A 23107-nucleotide genomic window follows, 5' to 3' on the forward strand; every position below is an offset into this window, starting at 1 on the left:
TTACCTATTTTTAATTCATTAATATTGTTTTTTATTGACAATTCATAATTACATATACTTATGGGTTATAATGTGAGGTTTTGATATACATATACAATATTGAATAACTAAATTAAGCTAAGTAACATATCCATCACCTCACTTACCTATCATTTGATGATGAGACATTTGAAATTTACTCTCTTAGTTAGTATAAAACAGTCCCACTTATCCGTGAGGGATACGTTCCAAAACCCCTAGCAGATACCCGAAACTGCAGATAGTTCCAAATCTTATATATATCATGTTTTTTACCTATACATTAAACTGGCCCTCTGCATCTGCAGAGGATTGATTCCAGGACTCTTTACAGATGCCAGAATCTACAGATTCTCAAGTCCCTTATACAAAATGCCACAGGATAGTTAGCCTTCCATATCTATGGGTTCTGCATCTGTGGATACAGAGGGCCTACTATATATACTTATCATGAAGTTTAATTTATAAATTAGGCACAGTAAGACATTAACAGTAATAACTAACACTAAGAACAGTTATACAATCTACTGTAATAAAAGTTATGTGGATGTGATATTTCTCAAAATATCTTACTGCGCTGTACTAATGCTGCTTCTTGTGGTGATGTGAGATGATACAAAGTTTATGTGATGAGATGAAGTGAGGGGACTGACACAGGCATTGTGAGGTAGCATTTGGCTATTATTGACCTACTGATGAGACAGAAGAAGAATCCTCTGCTTCAGGTGATCCCGGATTATCAAGCCATGACAATGTCAATGACCAGTGGCTGGGTAGCATATACAGCATAGATACACTGGGCAAAGGGATAATTTGTGTCCTGGGCAGGACAGAGCAAGATACTATGAGATTTCATCACATTACTCAGAACAGCACTCAACTTAGAACTTATGAGTTGTTTATTCCTGGAATTTTCCATTTAATATTTGCAGACCACAGTTGACTGTGGGTAACTGAAACCACAGAAAGCAAAATCATGGAGAAGAGGGGAACTACTGTATACAATACATTATTATTTACTATAGTACCCTGCTGTTCCATGGGTCTCAAAACCTATCCTTCCTGTTTATTTGAAACTTCATACCCTTAGATGAACAACTCCCCATCTCCTTCCCTGACCACCCCTCCCTAGCCTCTGATAACCACTCTGTACTTCTATGAGTTCATCTTTATTAGATTCCACATATAAATGAGATCATGTGGTATTTCCCGCCCTGTGCCTGGCTTATTTCGCTGAGCATAATGTGCTCCAGAGTCATTAGTGTGTCACAAATGATAGGATTTCCTTCTTTTCATTAAAGGCTAAATAGTATTCCATTGTTTATATTACCCAGTCAGCAGAACAAAAAGGAAAAAAAGAATAAAAAAGAACAAAGAAAGCCTATGGGAATTATGAGACACTATCAAGATGTTCCTGAAAGAGAAGAAAGAGAAAAAGTCTGAGAAAGCGTATTTAAGGAAATAATGGCCCCCATATTTCCCAAATCTAGGGAACGACAACAAAAACATCCAGGTACAGGAAACTCAGGTTGCCAATCAAGTTTAATCCAAAGAGGAATTCACCAAGAAACTGCATAATCAAATTGTCAAAAATTAAAGACAAAGAATACTGAAAGCAGCAGGTCATAAGAAACAAATCACATTCAAGGGAGCCCCAAGATGGCTTTCAGCAGATTTCTCAGCAGAAACCCTGCAAGCCAGGAGAGAGCGGGATGATATATTCAACATGCTGAAAGAAACACAAATGTAAATCAGAAATATTTTACCTGGCAAAGTTGTTCTTCAGAAATAAGGGAGAAGTAAAAATTCCTGGACAGACAAAAGCTAAAGGAGTTCATCACCATTAGACCTGCAGAAATTGCTAAAGGGTGTTTTTTGTTGTTTTTGTTTTTGTTTTTTAAGCTGAAACAAAAGGCCACTAATAACAAAAAAATATGAAAGTAAAAAAAAAAAAAAAAACTCAGTGGTATAAGTAATATACTGCCATACTCAGAATTTTCTAATTGTACTCTAAGAGTGGTGTGTAAAAGCAATTTTATTCCTACTCGGAGGGTTAAAACACAAAACTATTCAAAAATTGTCTAGGGATACAAATTACAAAAACAAATGTAAATTTTGAAATCAAAATCATAAAAGAGGGAGAGGGAGTGAATGCATAGAGCTTTTGTATGTGATTTAATTTATCTTAAATTAGGTTGTTATAAGGATAAAATATTTTATGTAAGCCTCATGGCACCCAAAAAGCAAAAAAAAACTATAGTAGTTGCGTAAAACACAAGAAGAGAAAACCATCAAACCTCAAAAGAAGACAGCAAAAAAAGAAGGAAATAGTTTTAAATGGCAACAAGTAAATTGAACAAGATTAAGACAAAAGTAAACTTTAACTCTAAAAACTAGGTTTAAGAGACGACTTAGGCAGTAATAATAGAAGGGATAGAATACAATAGTAATAGAAGGGATAGAATAATAGAAGGGGTGATATAGTAAAACTACTCGAGGGTTCTTATGGTTTATTTGGCCTTATCAATTACTATGCTAAAATGTACATTAATCTATTATAAAAAGTTAAAATGTATTCAAACTTACACACAGACCTTTACAGACCATACAGGGGGACATTCGAAGTCGATAGACATGTAAACAAATGTAGAGATGTAGTGTGAAATCGTAACTGCATAAAACTCACTGTAGCACATACAGTACGACTGTAATAATTTTACAGCCACCTTCTGTTGCCAATGCAGTGAGCTCAAGTGTTGCTTCTGCTTAAAACATCATATGATACTAATCATCTCCACGTGAGCCGTTCATCTTTCCAGTCAATTGCATATCACAGAAAAAGTGATTTATCTCTCGCAGTTCTTGTGTATTTTTTCATCAAGTTTAGTGCAATACTATAAACCTTGAATAACACCGTGGAACCCATACAAAGTGCCACTTGTGATGCTAGAAACACTCCCAAGAAACAGAAAAGTCATGATATTACACGAAAAAGTTGAATTGCTTGATATGTACCACAGCGGCAGCAGTGGTTGCCCATCATTTTAAACAAATTGTTCATCTTATAAACAGAGATGTAAACTTATAGTATCAATATACAGTACAGTATTATAAATATATTTTCTCTTAAGATTGTCATAATAGCATTTTAATTTCTTTCTTTCTTTTTTTTTTTTTTGAGATGGCGTCTCGCCCAGGCTGGAGTGCAGTGGCCGGATCTCAGCTCACTGCAAGCTCCGCCTCCCGGGTTCAGGCCATTCTCCTGCCTCAGCCTCCCAAGTAGCTGGGACTACAGGCGCCCGCCACCTCGCCTGGCTAATTTTTTGCATTTTTAGTAGAGACGGGGTTTCACCATGTTAGCCAGGATGGTCTTGATCTCCTGACCTCGTGTGATCCACCCGCCTCGGCCTCCCAAAGTGCTGGGATTACAGGCGTGAGCCACCGTGCCCGGCAATAGCATTTTAATTTCTCTAGCTTACTTTATCGTAAGACTACAGCACATAATACATATTACATACAAAATATGTGTTAATCAACTGCTCATGTCCTTGGTAAGGCTACTGGTCGACAGTAGGCTATTAGTAAACTCTTAAGACAATCAAAAATTACACATAGATTTTTTAGTGTTGTGGGGGTTGATACCTTTAACCCCCATGTGGTTCAGGGTCAACTTTATATAAAATGATAAAAATATATCTGTGACCACAATAGTTATAAACATTCTGAACTTACTAAAGAATACCCAAACTCTCAGTCTGAATATTTTAAAAACCTATGTGTAGCCTGTTTACAAGCATCATGATGAAAAGCATGAAGATAGTGAAAGACTGGACATAATGGGATAGAAAAACATAAACCAAGAAAAGAATTATAGTACAAATCGACTGCACTGCAAAAGGAATTTTTTAGGATCCTGAGAATAACTGCGGCAATGATAAGAACGATTCACATTTCTGAACTTGTATGATCCTCACATAAAATTGAGAAATATATGAAGGAAAAATTGCCAGAATTACAAGGAAGAGTAAGAAATCTAATATTTGGTAAGAGATTTTTAACACACCTCCCTTATTGGCAGATAGATCAAATGGTAAGTAGCGCACAATTTAAAACTTCAAGCTAATGGATGGAAATACAACTCTGCATGACACAGTAAAACTGCATGTCAGTAGACATCAGGCTCACTCTGAATTGCGTTCTCCCCAAAATTCTCATGATAAATTGCTAACCCCCTGTACCTCAGAATATGACTGTATTTGGAGACAGGTTCTTTAAAGACATAATTTAATTAGATCCCATTTGTCAATTTTGGCTTTTGCTGCCGTTGCTTTTGGTGTTTTAGACATGAAGTCTTTGCCCATGCCTATGTCCTGAATGGTACTACCTAGGTTTTCCTCTAGGATTTTTATGGTATTAGGTCTAACATTTAAGTCTCTAATCCATCTTGAATTAATTTTCGTATAAGGAGTAAGGAAAGGATCCAGTTTCAGCTTTCTACTTATGGCTAGCCAATTTTCCCAGCACCATTTATTAAATAGGGAATCCTTTCCCCATTTCTTGTTTCTCTCAGGTTTGTCAAAGATCAGATGGCTGTAGATGTGTGGTATTATTTCTGAGGACTCTGTTCTGTTCCATTGGTCTATATCTCTGTTTTGGTACCAGTACCATGCTGTTTTGGTTACTATAGCCTTGTAGTATAGTTTGAAGTCAGGTAGCATGATGCCTCCAGCTTTGTTCTTTTGACTTAGGATTGTCTTGGAGATGCGGGCTCTTTTTTGGTTCCATATGAACTTTAAAGCAGTTTTTTCCAATTCTGTGAAGAAACTCATTGGTAGCTTGATGGGGATGGCATTGAATCTATAAATTACCTTGGGCAGTATGGCCATTTTCACGATATTGAACTAAAGAGCTTCTGCACAGCAAAAGAAACTACCATCAGAGTGAACAGGCAGCCTACAGAATGAGAGAAAATTTTTGCAATCTACTCATCTGACAAAGGGCTAATATCCAGAACCTACAAAGAACTCAAACAAATTTACAAGAAAAAAACAAACAACCCCATCAAAAAGTGGGCAAAGGATATGAACAGACATTTCTCAAAAGAAGACATTCATACAGCCAACAGACACATGAAAAAATGCTCATCATCACTGGCCATCAGAGAAATGCAAATCAAAACCACAATGAGATACCATCTCACACCAGTTAGAATGGCGATCATTAAAAAGTCAGGAAACAACAGGTGCTGGAGAGGATGTGGAGAAATAGGAACACTTTTACACTGTTGGTGGGATTGTAAACTAGTTCAACCATTATGGAAAACAGTATGGCGATTCCTCAAGGATCTAGAACTAGATGTACCATATGACCCAGCCATCCCATTACTGGGTATATACCCAAAGGATTATAAATTATGCTGCTATAAAGACACATGCACACGTATGTTTATTGCGGCACTATTCACAATAGCAAAGACTTGGAATCAACCCAAATGTCCATTAGTGACAGATTGGATTAAGAAAATGTGGCACATATACACCATGGAATACTATGCAGCCATCAAAAAGGATGAGTTTGTGTCCTTTGTAGGGACATAGATGCAGCTGGAAACCATCATTCTTAGCAAACTATCACAAGAACAGAAAACCAAACACCGCATGTTCTCACTCATAGGTGGGAACTGAACAATGAGGTCACTTGGACTCGGGAAGGGGAACATCACACACCGGGGCCTATCATGGGGAGGGGGGAGGGGGGAGGGATTGCATTGGGAGTTATACCTGATGTAAATGACGAGTTGATGGGTGCTGACGAGTTGATGGGTGCAGCACACCAACATGGCACAAGTATACATATGTAACAAACCTGCACGTTATGCACATGTACCCTAGAACTTAAAGTATAATAATAATAAATAAATTTTTTTAAAAAAAGACATAATTAAGTTAAAATGAGGTCACGAGGACCCCCATCCAATATGACTGATGTCCTTATAGAAACAGGAGATTAGGACCCACAGAAACCCAGAGGGAGGATCATGTGATTACATGGTGAGAAGACGAGCCATCAAGGAGAGAGGTCATTCAAACCAACCCTGCCAGTGCCTTGATCTTGCACTTCCAGCCTGCAGAACTATGAGAAAATAAATTTCTGTTGTTTAAGTCACCTGGCTGTGGTACTTTGTTATGGCAGTTCTAGCAAACTAATATACTCTAATCAAAGAAACTCAAATTGAAACTACATTAAAAACCATTTTACACCCAACAGATGAGCCACAAAACTAGACTTCTCAATAACATGTGATCTATAAGATGTGATGAGTCAGATACTTTAATATAAGTTTTATGGAAGTATGGATCTATGGAAAATTACACAAACGACTGAGTGTACATATTGAGTTTCACCTGGGAACACCCTAAGTGTTCTCCATGTAGATCAGTGGCACTTCAAAGTCCTCTTGCCCCCTTCCAATTACTATCCTCTTCCTCCAGGACAAACACTGTAGTGATTTTTAATGTCAAAACTTAGTTGTGCTTAGTTTTGAATTTTCTATCAAGAGAATCATGTAATGACTTTATCTGGCTTGTTTGTTTCCCTTAATGTAATACCTGTGAGATCTATCCATTTTGTTGCATGTAGCACTAGTTTTCATTGTATAATTATAGCACAATTTATTTTTGATTCTTCCGTTAATGAACTTTTAATCTGTTGGAATTCAAAATAGGACTGTTTTTGCATTGTTGACCTGTACAAATAATTTTGCTGTGAACATTTTTGCATATGTATTTTGGTAAATACAGGTGAACTTTTTTTTTTTTTTCTTTTTGAGATGGTGTTTCGCTCTTTCACCCAGGCTGGAGTGCAGTGGAGTGATCTTGGCTCACTGCAGCCTCTGCCTTCCAGTTTCAAGCGATTCTCCTGCCTTAGCTTCCTGAGTAGCTGGGATTACAGGCACCCGCCACCGCACCGGGCTAATTTTTTGTATTTTTAGTAGAGACGGGGTTTCACCATATTGGCCAGGCTGGTCTCTAACTCCTGACCTCGTGTTCCGCCCACCTTGACCTCCCAAAGTGCTGGGATTACAGGTGTGAGCCACTGTGCCCGGCCAGGTGTACATTTTTGTTGGGTATATTCTAAGGAGTGAAATTGTTGGATCTCTGGGCTTGTATATGTTCAGCTTTAGTAGATACTGCCAAGTCATTTCCCAAAGGGTTTGTACCCGTTTACATTCCAGTCAGCAGTGAATGAGGGAACAGAATTGATCTTCATCTTTAGCAACTCTTAATATCGTCAGTCACTCTTTCTTTAGCATTTTTGTTGGGTGTAAAGAGGTATCACATTTTCATTTTAATTTGCACTTCTTTGATGTCTAATGAGGCTGGAACACCTCTTTATATATTTATTGGCCAATTGTACATCCGTTTTAAAAGAACCTCTTCAAGCCTCTTGCCCATTTTTTCAGTTTAAATGGATGAATATAATTCTAAAGTTTTTTTATTTTTGAATAGATACATTTATATGGTTCACAATTTAAAAGATGGACATGAGTGTACAGTGAAATGTCTCTCTTTCATCTTTGAAACCAGGCCATCTAGTGTCGTTCCCACTCCAATCAGTTTCATGAATTTACTTCAAGACATTTTATGTACATGTAAATAATACATATGTTTTTTTCTCCTTTTTGTAAAATTTTTTTTTTACACAAATGGTAGTATATTAAACATTGTTGTGCATATTGCTTTGTGGGGTAGGTAAAAGTTTTATTGAGGCATAAATTCACATGCCATAAAATTCATTGTTTTAAAATGTACAATTCAGGAGTTTTTAATATATTCAGTTGTGCAATCATTACCGCTGTCTAACTTCAGAATATTTTTATCTGCCCTAAAAGAAATCTGATCTCCATTAGTAGTTACTGTTGATTCCCTGCCCCTCCCAGCCCCCAGAAACTACTAACCTACTCTTTGTTTCCATAGATTTGCTTGTTCCATAAAAATTGAATCATATAACATATAACCTATCAAAACTGATTTCTTTCATTCATCATGATGTTTAAAAGATTCACCCATGTTGTAGCATGTATCAGTACTTCAATTCTTTTATATGGTCAAATAATCTTCCGTTTTATGGATCTACCACACTTTATACTTGATGGAGTGTTTCAATTGTTTCCCTATTGTGAGTAATGCTACTAGGAATATTCGTGTCCAGGTTTTTGTGTGGGCATGTGTTTCACTTCTCTTAGGTATATATCTAGGAGTGGAAGTGAAGGATGGTATAGTAACTCTTTGTTTAACATGAAGACTCGCCAGACTTTTCTGACTGTGTTTACAGTGGTTAACCATTTTACAGTCCCATCAGCAACGCATGGAGGTTCAGATCCTATGTGCACCTGTGTCATTGTCCATCTTTTTCATTTTTGCCCTCTTAGTGGGTATAAATGATGTCTTATTGTGGTTTCGTGTTAAGTATCCCTGATGATTAATGATGTTGAACATCTTTTCATGGGTTTATTGGCTATTTTGGTATATTTTCATTGGGAAAATGTCTTTTCAAATTGTTTGCCTATTTTTAAAATTGGGTTATTTGTCTTTTTATTATTAAGTTGTAAGTTTTTAAATCTAATTCTGGATAAACATCTCTTATCAGATATGTAATTTGCAGGTGAGGTTTTTCATTCTCTGGATTTTCCACTTTCTTGATAGTGTCCTTTGGAACACAAAAGTTTTTAATTTTAATGACAACCAACTTTCTATTTTTTTCTTTTATCATTTGTGCTTTTGGTGTCCTATCCAAGGTCTTGGAAACCTACACCTATGTTTGGTTCTGAAAGAATCTCTCAGTACAAAACAACTATGTTTTAAAGTTTTAGCTTTACGTTTAGGTCTATGATTTATCTTGAGTTTAAAGCAAGTTTTTGTATGGTGGCAGCTAAGAATTCACCTTCGTTCTTTGCAAGTGAATAAATGGTGTTTCTGCACCATTTGTTGAAATAGCAGTCATATGTCGCTTGATAGGGATACATTCTGAGAAAGATTTCATTGGGCTGTTTGAGCACTGTGTGAACATCATAGAGTATACTTGCACAAATCTTGATGATATAGGGTACTACACACCTAGGCTATATGGTATAACCTATTACTTCTAGGTTACAGATATATGTACGATGTTACTGTACTAAATACCATAGGCAGTTGTAACACGATGGGAAGTATTTATGTATCTAACATAGAAAAAGCATAAGTGTGGTATAAGAGATGAAAAATGGCACACCTGTATAAGTCACTTACCATGAATGGAGCTTGCAGGCCTGGAAGTTGCTCTGGGTGAGTCAGTGAGTGAGTGGTGAGTGAATGTGATGGTCAAGGACATTATTGTACACTTGGACACTACTGCAGACATTATAAACACTGTACACTTAGGCTACACTAAATTTATTTTCTTTTCTTTTTAGAGCTTTGATTTTCGGTTCAGGGATACATGTGCAGGTTTGTTGTATGGTAAATTGTGTGTCATGGGGTTTTGTTGTACTGATTATTTCATCACCCAGCTAATAAGCATAGTACCCAATAGGTAGTCTTTCAATCTTCACCCTCCTCCCAAACTCGGCCCTCAAGTAGCCCCCCGTGTCTGTTGTTCCCTCCTTTGTGTTCATATGTACTAATTGTTTAGCTCCCACTAACAAGTGAGAACATGCAGTATTTGGTTTTCTGTTCCTGGGTTAGTTTCCCGTTGCAGTGGAGCCCAGCCACGGACGCCCATCTTCCAAGGCTCACCTTGCTCCCCTAAATTTATTTTAAAATGTTTTTCTTTCTTCAATAATAAATTAACCTTAGCATACTGTAACTTTTTTAACTTTATAAACTTTTAAATATTTTAAATTTTTTGACTCTTTTCTAATAACAACGTAAAACACAAACACATTGTACAGCTATACAAAAATATTTTATTCCTTTATATGCTTATTCTATAATATTTTTTCTATTTCTGCATGCATTTTTTTCTATTTCTGCATACTTTGTCGTTAAATACCAAGACACAAACACAAACATTAGCCTAGGCCTGCACAGGGCCAAGATCATCAAGTTACCACTGGCTGATAATACTCTTTAGCTCCATTATAATCTTGTGGGACCACCGTTGTGTATGCAGTCCATTGTTGACTGAAACGTTACACAGTGAGTGACCGCATTCTTGAATTAATTACTTAATTTTAAAAAAAATTTACTTTAGGTTTATACATGTGAACTTTACTTTTACTTTAAGGATACATGTGCTGAATGTGCAGGTTATAAATAAATTTAGCAAAAGGAGTATAAGACATTTACACTGAAAACTATAAAACATCATTAAAAAATTAAATAAGATATACATAAATGAAAATATTCATGGATCAAAAGATTAAATATTAGGAATGCAGTACTCTTGAAACTGATGTACAGGTTCAACACAATTATTTTTAAAATTTAAGCTATAATATTTGCCAATATTGCAAGCTGATATTAAAATTCATATGGAAATGCAAGAGATACGTAATAACCAAAATAATCTAGACTACATTCTTTCTCCTATTCATTTGTCTTAGCACTCTGGTCAAAATCAATTCATCATAAAGATGTTTGTGTCTGGACTCAATTTTGTTCTAATGATCAATTTTCCTATCCTTATTTACGCCAGTGCCACACTGTCTTGCTTACTATAACATTGTAATAAGTTTGAAAGTTTTGCCATTTTTTGAAGGATTGTTTTGGTTATTATGTATCTCTTGCATGTCTATAGGAATTTTAATACCAGCTGGAAATTTTGGCAAAACTTACAGCTGAAATTTTGAAAATAAGTGTGTTGAATCTGTAGATCAATTTTAAGAGTATTGCATTCCTAATATTTAATCTTTTGATCCATGAATATTTTCATTTGTATATATCTTATTTAATTTTTTAATGATGTTTTGTAGTTTTCAGTGTAAAAGTCTTGTACTCCTTTCACCAAATTTATTTATAAGAATTTGAAGGGGCGGAGCAAGATGGCCGAATAGGAACAGCTCCAGTCTCCAACTCCCAGCACGAGTGACACAGAAGACCGGTGATTTCTGCATTTTCAACTGAGGTACTGGGTTCATCTCACTGGGGAGTGCCGGACGATCGGTGCTGGTCAGCTGCTGCAGCCCGACCAGCGAGAGCTGAAGCAGGGCGAGGCATTGCCTCACCTGGGAAGCGCAAGGGGGAAGGGAATCCCTTTTCTTAGCCAGGGGAACTGAGACACACAACACCTGGAAAATCGGGTAACTCCCCCCCCAATACTGCGCTTTAAGCAAACAGGCACACCAGGAGATCATATCCCACACCTGGCCGGGAGGGTCCCACACCCACGGAGCCTCCCTCATTGCTAGCACAGCAGTCTGTGATCTACCGGCAAGGCAGCAGCGAGGCTGGGGGAGGGGCGCCCGCCATTGCTGAGGCTTAAGTAGGTAAACAAAGCTGCTGGGAAGCTCGAACTGGGTGGAGCTCACAGCAGCTCAAGGAAACCTGCCTGTCTCTGTAGACTCCACCTCTGGGGACAGGGCAATAACAAACACAGCCGAAACCTCTGCAGACGCAAACGACTCTGTCTGACAGCTTTGAAGAGAGCAGTGGATCTCCCAACACGGAGGTTGAGATCTGAGAAGGGACAGACTCCCTGCTCAAGTGGGTCCCTGACCCCTGAGTAGCCTAACTGGGAGACATCCCCCACTAGGGGCAGTCTGACACCCCACACCTCACAGGGTGGAGTACACCCCTGAGAGGAAGCTTCCAAAGCAAGAATCAGACAGGTACACTCGCTGTTCAGAAATATTCTATCTTCTGCAGCCTCTGCTGCTGATACCCAGGCAAACAGGGTCTGGAGTGGACTTCAAGCAATCTCCAACAGACCTACAGCTGAGGGTCCTGACTGTTAGAAGGAAAACTATCAAACAGAAAGGACACCTACACCAAAACCCCATCAGTACATCACCATCATCAAAGACCAGAGGCAGATAAAACCACAAAGATGGGGAAAAAGCAGGGCAGAAAAGCTGGAAATTCAAAAAATAAGAGCGCATCTCCCCCGGCAAAGGAGCGCAGCTCATCACCAGCAACGGATCAAAGCTGGACGGAGAATGACTTTGACGAGATGAGAGAAGAAGGCTTCAGTCCATCAAAGTTCTCAGAGCTAAAGGAGGAATTACGTACCCAGCGCAAAGAAACTAAAAATCTTGAAAAAAAAGTGGAAGAATTGATGGCTAGAGTAATTAATGCCGAGAAGGTCATAAACGAAATGAAAGAGATGAAAACCATGACACGAGAAATATGTGACAAATGCACAAGCTTCAGTAACCGACTCGATCAACTGGAAGAAAGAGTATCTGCGATTGAGGATCAAATGAATGAAATGAAGCGAGAAGAGAAACCAAAAGAAAAAAGAAGAAAAAGAAATGAACAAAGCCTGCAAGAAGTATGGGATTATGTAAAAAGAGCAAATCTACGTCTGATTGGGGTGCCTGAAAGTGAGGGGGAAAATGGAACCAAGTTGGAAAACACTCTTCAGGATATCATCCAGGAGAACTTCCCCAACCTAGTAGGGCAGGCCAACATTCAAATCCAGGAAATACAGAGAACGCCACAAAGATACTCCTCGAGAAGAGCAACTCCAAGACACATAATTGCCAGATTCACCAAAGTTGAAATGAAGGAAAAAATCTTAAGGGCAGCCAGAGAGAAAGGTCGGGTTACCCACAAAGGGAAGCCCATCAGACTAACAGCAGATCTCTCGGCAGAAACTCTCCAAGCCAGAAGAGAGTGGGGGCCAATATTCAACATTCTTAAAGAAAAGAATTTTAAACCCAGAATTTCATATCCAGCCAAACTAAGTTTCATAAGTGAAGGAGAAATAAAATCCTTTACAGATAAGCAAATGCTTAGAGATTTTGTCACCACTAGGCCTGCCTTACAAGAGACCCTGAAGGAAGCACTAAACATGGAAAGGAACAACCGGTACCAGCCATTGCAAAAACATGCCAAAATGTAAAGACCATTGAGGCTAGGAAGAAACTGCATCAACTAACGAGCAAAATAACCAGTTAATATCATAATGGCAGGATCAAGTTCACACGTAACAATCTTAACCTTAAATGTAAATGGACTAAATGCTCCAATTAAAAGACACAGACTGGCAAACTGGATCAAGAGTCAAGACCCATCAGTCTGCTGTATTCAGGAGACCCATCTCACACGCAGAGACATACATAGGCTCAAAATAAAGGGATGGAGGAAGATTTACCAAGCAAATGGAGAACAAAAAAAAGCGGGGGTTGCAATACTAGTCTCTGATAAAACAGACTTTAAACCATCAAAGATCAAAAGAGACAAAGAAGGCCATTACATAATGGTAAAGGGATCAATTCAACAGGAAGAGCTAACTATCCTAAATATATATGCACCCAATACAGGAGCACCCAGATTCATAAAGCAAGTCCTTAGAGACTTACAAAGAGACTTAGACTCCCATACAATAATAATGGGAGACTTCAACACTCCACTGTCAACATTAGACAGATCAACGAGACAGAAAGTTAATAAGGATATCCAGGAATTGAACTCAACTCTGCACCAAGGGGACCTAATAGACATCTACAGAACTCTCCACCCCAAATCAACAGAATATACATTCTTCTCAGCACCACATCGTACTTACTCCAAAATCGACCACGTAATTGGAAGTAAAGCACTCCTCAGCAAATGTACAAGAACAGAAATTATAACAAACTGTCTCTCAGACCACAGTGCAATCAAATTAGAACTCAGGACTAAGAAACTCAATCAAAACCGCTCAACTACATGGAAACTGAACAACCTGCTCCTGAATGCCTACTGGGTACATCACGAAATGAAGGCAGAAATAAAGATGTTCTTTGAAACCAATGAGAACAAAGATACAACATACCAGAATCTCTGGGACACATTTAAAGCAGTGTGTAGAGGGAAATTTATAGCACTAAATGCCCACAAGAGAAAGCAGGAAAGATCTAAAATTGACACTCTAACATCGCAATTAAAAGAACTAGAGAAGCAAGAGCAAACACATTCGAAAGCTAGCAGAAGGCTAGAAATAACTAAGATCAGAGCAGAACTGAAGGAGATAGAGACACAAAAAACCCTCCAAAAAATCAATGAATCCAGGAGTTGGTTTTTTGAAAAGATCAACAAAATTGACAGACCACTAGCCAGACTAATAAAGAAGAAAAGAAAGAAGAATCAAATCGACGCAATTAAAAAGGATAAAGGGGATATCACCACCGACCCCACAGAAATACAAACTACCATCAGAGAATGCTATAAACACCTCTACGCAAATAAACTGGAAAATCTAGAAGATATGGATAATTTCCTGGACACTTACACTCTTCCAAGACTAAACCAGGAAGAAGTTGAATCCCTGAATAGACCAATAGCAGGCTCTGAAATTGAGGCAATAATTAATAGCCTACCAACCAAAAAAAGTCCAGGACCAGATGGATTCACAGCTGAATTCTACCAGAGGTACAAGGAGGAGTTGGTACCATTCCTTCTGAAACTATTCCAATCAATAGAAAAAGAGGGAATCCTCCCTAACTCATTTTATGAGGCCAACATCATCCTGATACCAAAGCCTGGCAGAGACACAACAAAAAAAGAGAATTTTAGACCAATATCCCTGATGAACATCGATGCAAAAATCCTCAATAAAATACTGGCAAACCGGATTCAGCAACACATCAAAAAGGTTATCCACCATGATCAAGTGGGCTTCATCCCTGGGATGCAAGGCTGGTTCAACATTCGCAAATCAATTAACATAATCCAGCATATAAACAGAACCAAAGGCAAGAACCACATGATTATCTCAATAGATGCAGAAAAGGCTTTTGACAAAATTTAACAGCCCTTCATGCTAGAAACGCGCAATAAATTCGGTATTGATGGAACGTACCTCAAAATAATAAGAGCTATTTATGACAAACCCACAGCCAATATCATACTGAATGGGCAAAAACTGGAAAAATTCCCTTTGAAAACTGGCACAAGACAGGGATGCCCTCTCTCACCACTCCTATTCAACATAGTGTTGGAAGTTCTGGCTAGGGCAATCAGGCAAGAGAAAGAAATCAAGGGTATTCAGTTAGGAAAAGAAGAAGTCAAACTGTCCCTGTTTGCAGATGACATGATTGTATATTTAGAAAACCCCATTGTCTCAGCCCAAAATCTCCTTAAGCTGATAAGCAACTTCAGCAAAGTCTCAGGATACAAAATTAATGTGCAAAAATCACAAGCATTCTTATACACCAGTAACAGACAAACAGAGAGCCAAATCAGGAATGAACTTCCATTCACAATTGCTTCAAAGAGAATAAAATACCTAGGAATCCAACTTACAAGGGATGTAAAGGACCTCTTCAAGGAGAACTACAAACCACTGCTCAGTGAAATCAAAGAGGACACAAACAAATGGAAGAACATACCATGCTCATGGATAGGAAGAATCAATATCGTGAAAATGGCCATACTGCCCAAGGTAATTTATAGATTCAATGCCATCCCCATCAAGCTACCAATGAGTTTCTTCACAGAATTGGAAAAAACTGCTTTAAAGTTCATATGGAACCAAAAAAGAGCCCGCATCTCCAAGACAATCCTAAGTGAAAAGAACAAAGCTGGAGGCATCACGCTACCTGACTTCAAACTATACTACAAGGCTACAGTAACCAAAACAGCATGGTACTGGTACCAAAACAGAGATATAGACCAATGGAACAGAACAGAGTCCTCAGAAATAATACCACACATCTACCGCCATCTGATCTTTGACAAACCTGAGAGAAACAAGAAATGGGGAAAGGATTCCCTATTTAATAAATGGTGCTGGGAAAATTGGCTAGCCATAAGTAGAAAGCTGAAACTGGATCCTTTCCTTACTCCTTATACAAAAATTAATTCAAGATGGATTAGAGACTTAAATGTTAGACCTAATACCATAAAAATCCTAGAGGAAAACCTAGGTAGTACCATTCAGGACACAGGCATGGGCAAAGACTTCACGTCTAAAACACCAAAAGCAACGGCAGCAAAAGCCAAAATTGACAAATGGGATCTCATTAAACTAAAGAGCTTCTGCACAGCAAAAGAAACTACCATCAGAGTGAACAGGCAACCTACAGAATGAGAGAAAATTTTTGCAATCTACTCATCTGACAAAGGGCTAATATCCAGAACCTACAAAGAACCCAAACAAATTTACAAGAAAAAAACAAACAACCCCATCAAAAAGTGGGCAAAGGATATGAACAGACATTTCTCAAAAGAAGACATTCATACAGCCAACAGACACATGAAAAAATGCTCATCATCACTGGCCATCAGAGAAATGCAAATCAAAACCACAATGAGATACCATCTCACACCAGTTAGAATGGCGATCATTAAAAAGTTAGGAAACAACAGGTGCTGGAGAGGATGTGGAGAAATAGGAACACTTTTACACTGTTGGTGGGATTGTAAACTAGTTCAACCATTATGGAAAACAGTATGGCAATTCCTCAAGGATCTAGAACTAGATGTACCATATGACCCAGCCATCCCATTACTGGGTATATACCCAAAGGATTATAAATTATGCTGCTATAAAGACACATGCACTCGTATGTTTATTGCAGCACTATTCACAATAGCAAAGACTTGGAATCAACCCAAATGTCCATCAGTGACAGATTGGATTAAGAAAATGTGGCACATATACACCATAGAATACTATGCAGCCATCAAAAAGGATGAGTTTGTGTCCTTTGTAGGGACATGGATGCAGCTGGAAACCATCATTCTTAGCAATCTATCACAAGAACAGAAAACCAAACACCGCATGTTCTCACTCATAGGTGGGAACTGAACAATGAGATCACTCGGACTCGGGAAGGGGAACATCACACATCTTCTGCAGGTCTGCTGGAGTTTGCTGGAGGTCCACTTCTGACCCCGTTTGCCTGCGTATCACCAGCGGAGGCTGCAGAACAGCAAAGATTGCTGCCTGCTCCTTGCCCTGGAAGCTTCCTTCCAGAGGGCCACCTGCAAGATGCCAGCTGGAGCTTTCCTGTATAAGGTTTCTGTCGACCCCTGCTGGGAAGTATCTCCCAGTCAGGAGGCACAGGGGTTAGGGACTCACTTGAGAAGGCAGTCTGTTCCTTAGCAGAGCTCGAGCACTGTGCTGGAAGATCTGCTGCTGTCTTCAGAGCTGGCAGGCAGGAATGTTTAAGTTTGCTGAAGCTGCTCCCACAGCCACCCCTTCCGCCATGTGCTCTGTCCCAGGGAGATGGGAGTTTTATCTATAAGCCCCTGACTGGAGCTGCTGCCTTTCTTTCAGAGATGCCCTGCCCAATGAGGAAGAATCTAGAGAGTCAGTCTGGCTTCAGCAGCTTTGCTGCACTGCAGTGGGTTCCGCTCAGTCTGAACTTTCCTGTGACTTTGTTTACACTGTGAGGGGAAAACTGCCTACCCAAGCCTCAGTAATGGCAGATGCCCCCCACCTTAACCAAGCTTGAGCATCCCAGGTTGACTTCAGACTGCCGTGCTGGTGGCAAGGATTTCAAGCCAGTGGATCTTAGCTTGCTGGGCTTTGCACGGGCGGGACCCACTGAACAAGACCACTTTGCTCCCTCGCTTCAGCCCCCTTTCCAGGGGAGTGAATAGTTCTGTCTTGCTAGGGTTCCAGGTGCCACTGGGGTACAAAAAAGAAAAAAAAAAATCTGCTGCGGCTAACTCAGTGTCTGCCCAAACAACCACCCAGTTTTGTGCATGAAACCCAGGGCTCTGGTGGTGTAAGCACCTGAGGGAATCTCCTGGCCTGTGGGTTGGAAAACCATGGGAAAAGCGTAGTATCTGGGCCAGATAGCACTGTCTCTTATGGCACAGTCCCTCATGGCTTCCCTTGGCTAGGGGAGGGAGGTCCCAAGCCCTTTCTGCTTCCGGAGTGAGGCAACATCCCACCCTGCTTCTGCTCGCCCTCCATGGGCTGCACCCACTGTCTAACCAGTCCCAGTGAGAAGAACTGGGTACCTCCATTGGAAATGCAGAAATCACCCACCTTTTGCATTGGTCTCACTGGGAGCTGCAGACCAGAGCTGTTCCTATTCAGCCATCTTGCCAGATCCTTCTTTTTCTCTTTTTTAAAAATCATCTTTTAACATTGAAAAGGGGGAGGAAACAAGAAGCACAAAGGAATTTCCTTCTCTCTTCATGGGCCCAGGGCCAGTCCCAAGCAAAGTGCTGCAGTAGTGCCCTAGGATTTTTATAGTTTGAGGTCTTACATTTAAGCTTTAATCCATCTTTAGTTAATTTTATGTATTGTGAGACAGGTCAAGTTTTATTCTTCTGCATATGGCTACCCAGTTTATCCAGCGCCATTTATTGAATAAGGTGTCCTTTCCCCATTGTTTATTTTTGCCTGCTTTGCCAAAGATCAGTTGGTTTTAGGCAAGTGACTTTATTTCTGAATTCCCTAGTCTCTTCCATTGGTCTGCGTATCTATTTTTGTACCAGAATCATGCTGCTTTTGTTACTGTAGCCTTGTGCTATAGTTTGAAGTCAGGTAATGTGATGTTTCTTGCTTTGTTCTTTTTGCTTAGGATTGCTTTAGCTATCCATTCTTTTTTTGGCTCCATATAATATGTTATGAAATTGGATCAGTAATTTTAAAAACCTGTCAACCCAAAAAAGCTTTGGACCAGATGGATTAACAGCCAAATTCTACCAGATGTATGAAGAAGAGCTGGTACCAATCCACTGAAACTATTCCAAAAATTAAGGAGGATGGTTTCCTGACTAACTCATTCTATGAAACCAGTATCATTCTGATAACAAAATTCAGCAAAGACATAACAAAAAAAGAAAGCTACAGGCCAGTATCTCAGATAGACATACATGCCAATATCCTCAAGGAAGTACTAACAAACCAAATCCAGCAGTGCATCAAAAAGTTAATTGACCATGATCAAATAGGCTTTATTGATGGGATGCATAGATGATATGCAAATCAATAAATGTGATTCATCACATAAACAGAATTAAAAAATAAACCATATGATCATCTCAATCGATGCAGAAAAAGTATCCAATAAAATTCAACATCCCTTCATGATAAAAACCCTCAACTAACTAGCCATGGAAAGAACACACCTCAAAGTAATAGGAGCAATCTATGACAGATCTACAGCCAACTTCATACTGAGCAGGCAAAAGCTGAAAGCATGAACTGGAATAAGACAAGAATGCCGACTGTCACCACTGCTATTCCACGTAGTACTGGAAGTCCCAGCCAGAGCAATCAGGCAAGAGAATGAAAGAAAAATGCATCCATATAGAAAAAGAGGAAGTCAAATTATCTCTCTTTACAGACCACATTATTCTATACTTAGAAAACCCTAAAGATTCTTCCAAAAGACCCATAACCCTGATAAATGACTTCAGTAATGTTTCAGGATACAAAATAAATGTAAATGTACAAAAATCAGTAGCATTTCTGTCCACTAATAACATTCCAGATGAAAACCAAATCAAGAATGCAATTTCATTTACAATAACCACAAAAAGAATAAAATACCTAAGAATACATCTAACCAAGGAGACGAAAGATTTCTACAAGGAGAAGTACAAAACATTGCTGAAAGAAATCATAGATGGCACGAACAAATGGAAAAACATTCCATGCTCATGGATTGGAAGAGTCAATATTGTTAAAATGTCCATACTGCCCAAAGCAATTTGTAGATTCACTGCAATTTCTATTAAATTACCAACATCATTCTTCACAAAATTAGGGGGACACCTCCTTCCATTCCTAGTTTGTTGAATATTTTTATCATGAAAGGGTACTGAATTTTATCAAATGCTTTTTCTGAATATATTAAGATGATCATATAGGTTTTATCTTTTATTCTATTAATATTATATTTTAGATTGATTTTTGTTGTGTTAGACCAACCTTGCATTCCTGGCATAAATCCTACTTGGTCATGATGTATAATGCTTGTATATGTTGCTGGATTCTGTTCCTAGCGTTTTGTTGAGGATTTCTGTGTCTGTATTTATGAAGGATATTGATATGTAGTTTTCTTTCTTATGATGTCATTGGTTTTGGTGTCAGGTTAATGCTTGCTAGAAAGCATTGGAAAGCGTTTCCCTCTATTCTGTCTTTTGGAAGAGTTTGCAAAAGATTATTATTAGCCCTTCTCTGAATGGTAGAATTAATCAGTGAAGCCATCTGAGTCTGGGCTTTACTTTGTGAGTATTTTTTAAATTATTATTTACATTACTAATTCAATCTTTTCACTTATGAAAGTCCTTTTCAGATTTTCTATTTCCTCTTGAATAGTGTTGATAATTTACATAATTCTACGAATTTGTCTGTTTCATCTAGAATATCTAATTTGTTGGCATAAAATTCGTTATACTATTTTTTTATAATCCTTTTATTTCTGTAAAGTTGGTAGTAGTGTTTTCTTTTTCATTTCGAATTTAATAATTTGAGTTTCTTTTTTTTTTTTTTTTTTGGACAATCTAGCTAAAGTTTTGTAATTTTTTTCACTTTTCCAAAGAACCAGATTTCAATTCCATTAGTGTTTTTTGTTTTGTCTTGTGTTTTTTTTTTTTTGGAAAGCCATTAGTTTATTTCAACGAAGTAGAAAATACTCTAATCTTTATCATTTCCTTTGTTTGCGTTTAGTTAATTTTTTTTTTCTAGTTTCTTAAAGTAGAAGTTATTAAGATGTGTCTTCCTTTTAATTGTAGTGTTTAGTCCATTTGTATTATGTAGTCACTGATAAGGTATTATTTATGTAGCTACTTTGTGATTTTTTTCTATATGTCTTGTGGGTTCCCCCCATTATTCCTCCATTACTTCTATCCTTTGTGTAATAAAAACATTTTCTAGTATACTATTTTAATTACTTTGTTCTTTATTTTACTGTATTTTTAAGTTATCGTCTTACTGGTCACTTTGAGAATAACATTTTTAAGTTAAAACAGTCTGATGTATGTGTGTATGTGTTTTAGCAACTTTTTATTTCCATATAATTTCAAAATTACAAAAATTGTAAAAAAAAATAAAGAATTATATATGCTTTCAGTGTACCCCCAGATTAATTTTTCCTCATTTGCTTTACATTCTGTGTATGTTTTCAGAACTAAAATTCCTAATTTTAATCAAGTTTAACATATTCTTATTATTAGTTCTTTTAACATCCTGTTTAGAAATCTGTCTACCCTAAAGTCATAAAGATTTTATTTTATGATTTTTCTAGAAGGTTTATTGTTTTACATTGTACATTTAGATCTACAAGTCATCTGAAATCATCTGCATATAATTTGTAGTTTGTACCAAAATTTATTTTTCCCTGTATGGATACCCAATTAATACAGAACCATTTGCTGAAAAGATCAACATTTGCCATTGGTTAATATATTCCTTTCCCCTTTGTTTTATTAAATTTTAATTGGTTTTGAGGAAACAGTTAGTATTTGGTTAGATTAAGTTCTTTAGTGGCGATTTCCGAGATTCTGGTGCACCCATCACCCGAGCAGTGTACGCTGTACCCAATATGTAGTCTTTTATTTCTCACCCCCTCTCACCCTTCCCCCAAAGCCCCCAAAGTCCACTGTATCATTCTTACTCCTTTGCATCCTCATAGCTTAGCTCCCACTAATGAGTGAGAACCTATGAAGTTTGGTATTCCACTCCTGAGTTACTTCATTTAGAATAATGGTCTCCAGTACCATCCAGGTTGCTGCAAATGCCATTATTCCATTTCTTTTTATGGCTGAGTAGTATTCTATGATATATGTGTGTGTGTCTGTGTGTCTGTGTATATGTATATGTGTGTATCTGTGTATGTATATCACATTTTTTTATTCACTAGTTGATTGATGGGCATTTGGGCTGGTTCCATATTTTCGCAATTGCGAATTATGCTGCTATAAACATGTGTTTGCAGCTATCTTTTTTGTATAATGACTTCTTTTTCTCTGGGTAGATACCCAGGAGGGGCATTGCTGGATCAAATGGTAGATCTGCTTTTAGTTCTTTAAGGAATCTCTGTGCTGTTTTCCATAGTGGTTGTAGTAGTTTTCATTCCCCAACAGTGTAAAAGTGTTTCATTTACACCACTTCCATTCCAACATCTATTATTTTTTGATTTTTTGATTATGGCCATTCCTACAGGAGTGATGTGGTATGGCATTATGGTTTTTATTTACACTTCCCTGATAATTAGTGATGTTGAGCATTTTTTCACATGTTTGTTGGTCATTTGTATATTATCTCTTTATAATTGTCTATTCGTGTCCTCAGCCCACTTTTTGGTGGGAGTGTTTGTTTTGTTCTTGCTAATTTGTTTTGAGTTCCTTGTAGATTCTGGATATTAGTCCTTTGTCAGATGTATACATCGCGAAGATTTTCTCTCTCTGGGTTGTCTGTTTAATCTTCGGATTATTTCTTTTGCTGTGCAGCAGCTTTTAGTTTAATTAATTCCCATTTATTTATGTCTGTTTTTATTGCATTTGCCTTTGGGGTTTTGGTCATGAAGTCTTTGCCTAAGCCAGTGTCTAGAAGGGATTTTCCAGTGTTATCTTCTAGAATTTTTATGGTTTCAGGTCTTAGATTTAAGTCTTTTATCAATCTTGTGTTGATTTTTGTATAGGGTGAGAGATGAAGATCCAGTTTCATTCTTTTACATGTGACTTGCCAATTATCCCAGTACCATTTGTTGAATAGGGTGTCCTTTCCCCACTTTGTGTTTTTGTTTGCCTTGTCAAAGATCAGTTGGCTATAAGTATTTAGCTTTATTTTTGAGTTCTCTATTCTGTTCCATAGGTCTGTGTGCCTATTTTTATACCAGTATGATGCTGTTTTGGTGACTATGGCCTTACAGTATAGTATGAAGTCAGGTAATGCAGTGCCTCCAGATTTGTTCTTTTTGCTTAGTCTTGCTATGGCTATACAGGCTCTTTTTTGATTACATATGAATTTTAGGATTGTTTTCTCTAGTTCTCTG

General features: G+C 38.0%; 2 protein-coding genes across 3 annotated transcripts in view; one reads left to right on the forward strand and one right to left on the reverse strand.

The window, feature by feature from the left end:
- The window catches only part of CYTL1 (cytokine like 1), a 259423-nt gene extending 248113 nt beyond the window's left edge, over positions 1 to 11310 (reverse strand). The window contains exon 1 of the mRNA XM_050792231.1: positions 11305 to 11310. The gene's annotated coding sequence lies outside the window, so the exon portion shown is untranslated. The remainder of the gene's footprint in view (positions 1 to 11304) is intronic.
- STK32B (serine/threonine kinase 32B) overlaps positions 1 to 23107 on the forward strand; it is a 411092-nt gene that overhangs the window by 209883 nt on the left and 178102 nt on the right. The gene's annotated exons all lie outside the window — the stretch shown is intronic.

Source organism: Macaca thibetana, chromosome 5 (assembly GCF_024542745.1).
Source record: "Macaca thibetana thibetana isolate TM-01 chromosome 5, ASM2454274v1, whole genome shotgun sequence".
Taxonomy (NCBI): domain Eukaryota; kingdom Metazoa; phylum Chordata; class Mammalia; order Primates; family Cercopithecidae; genus Macaca; species Macaca thibetana.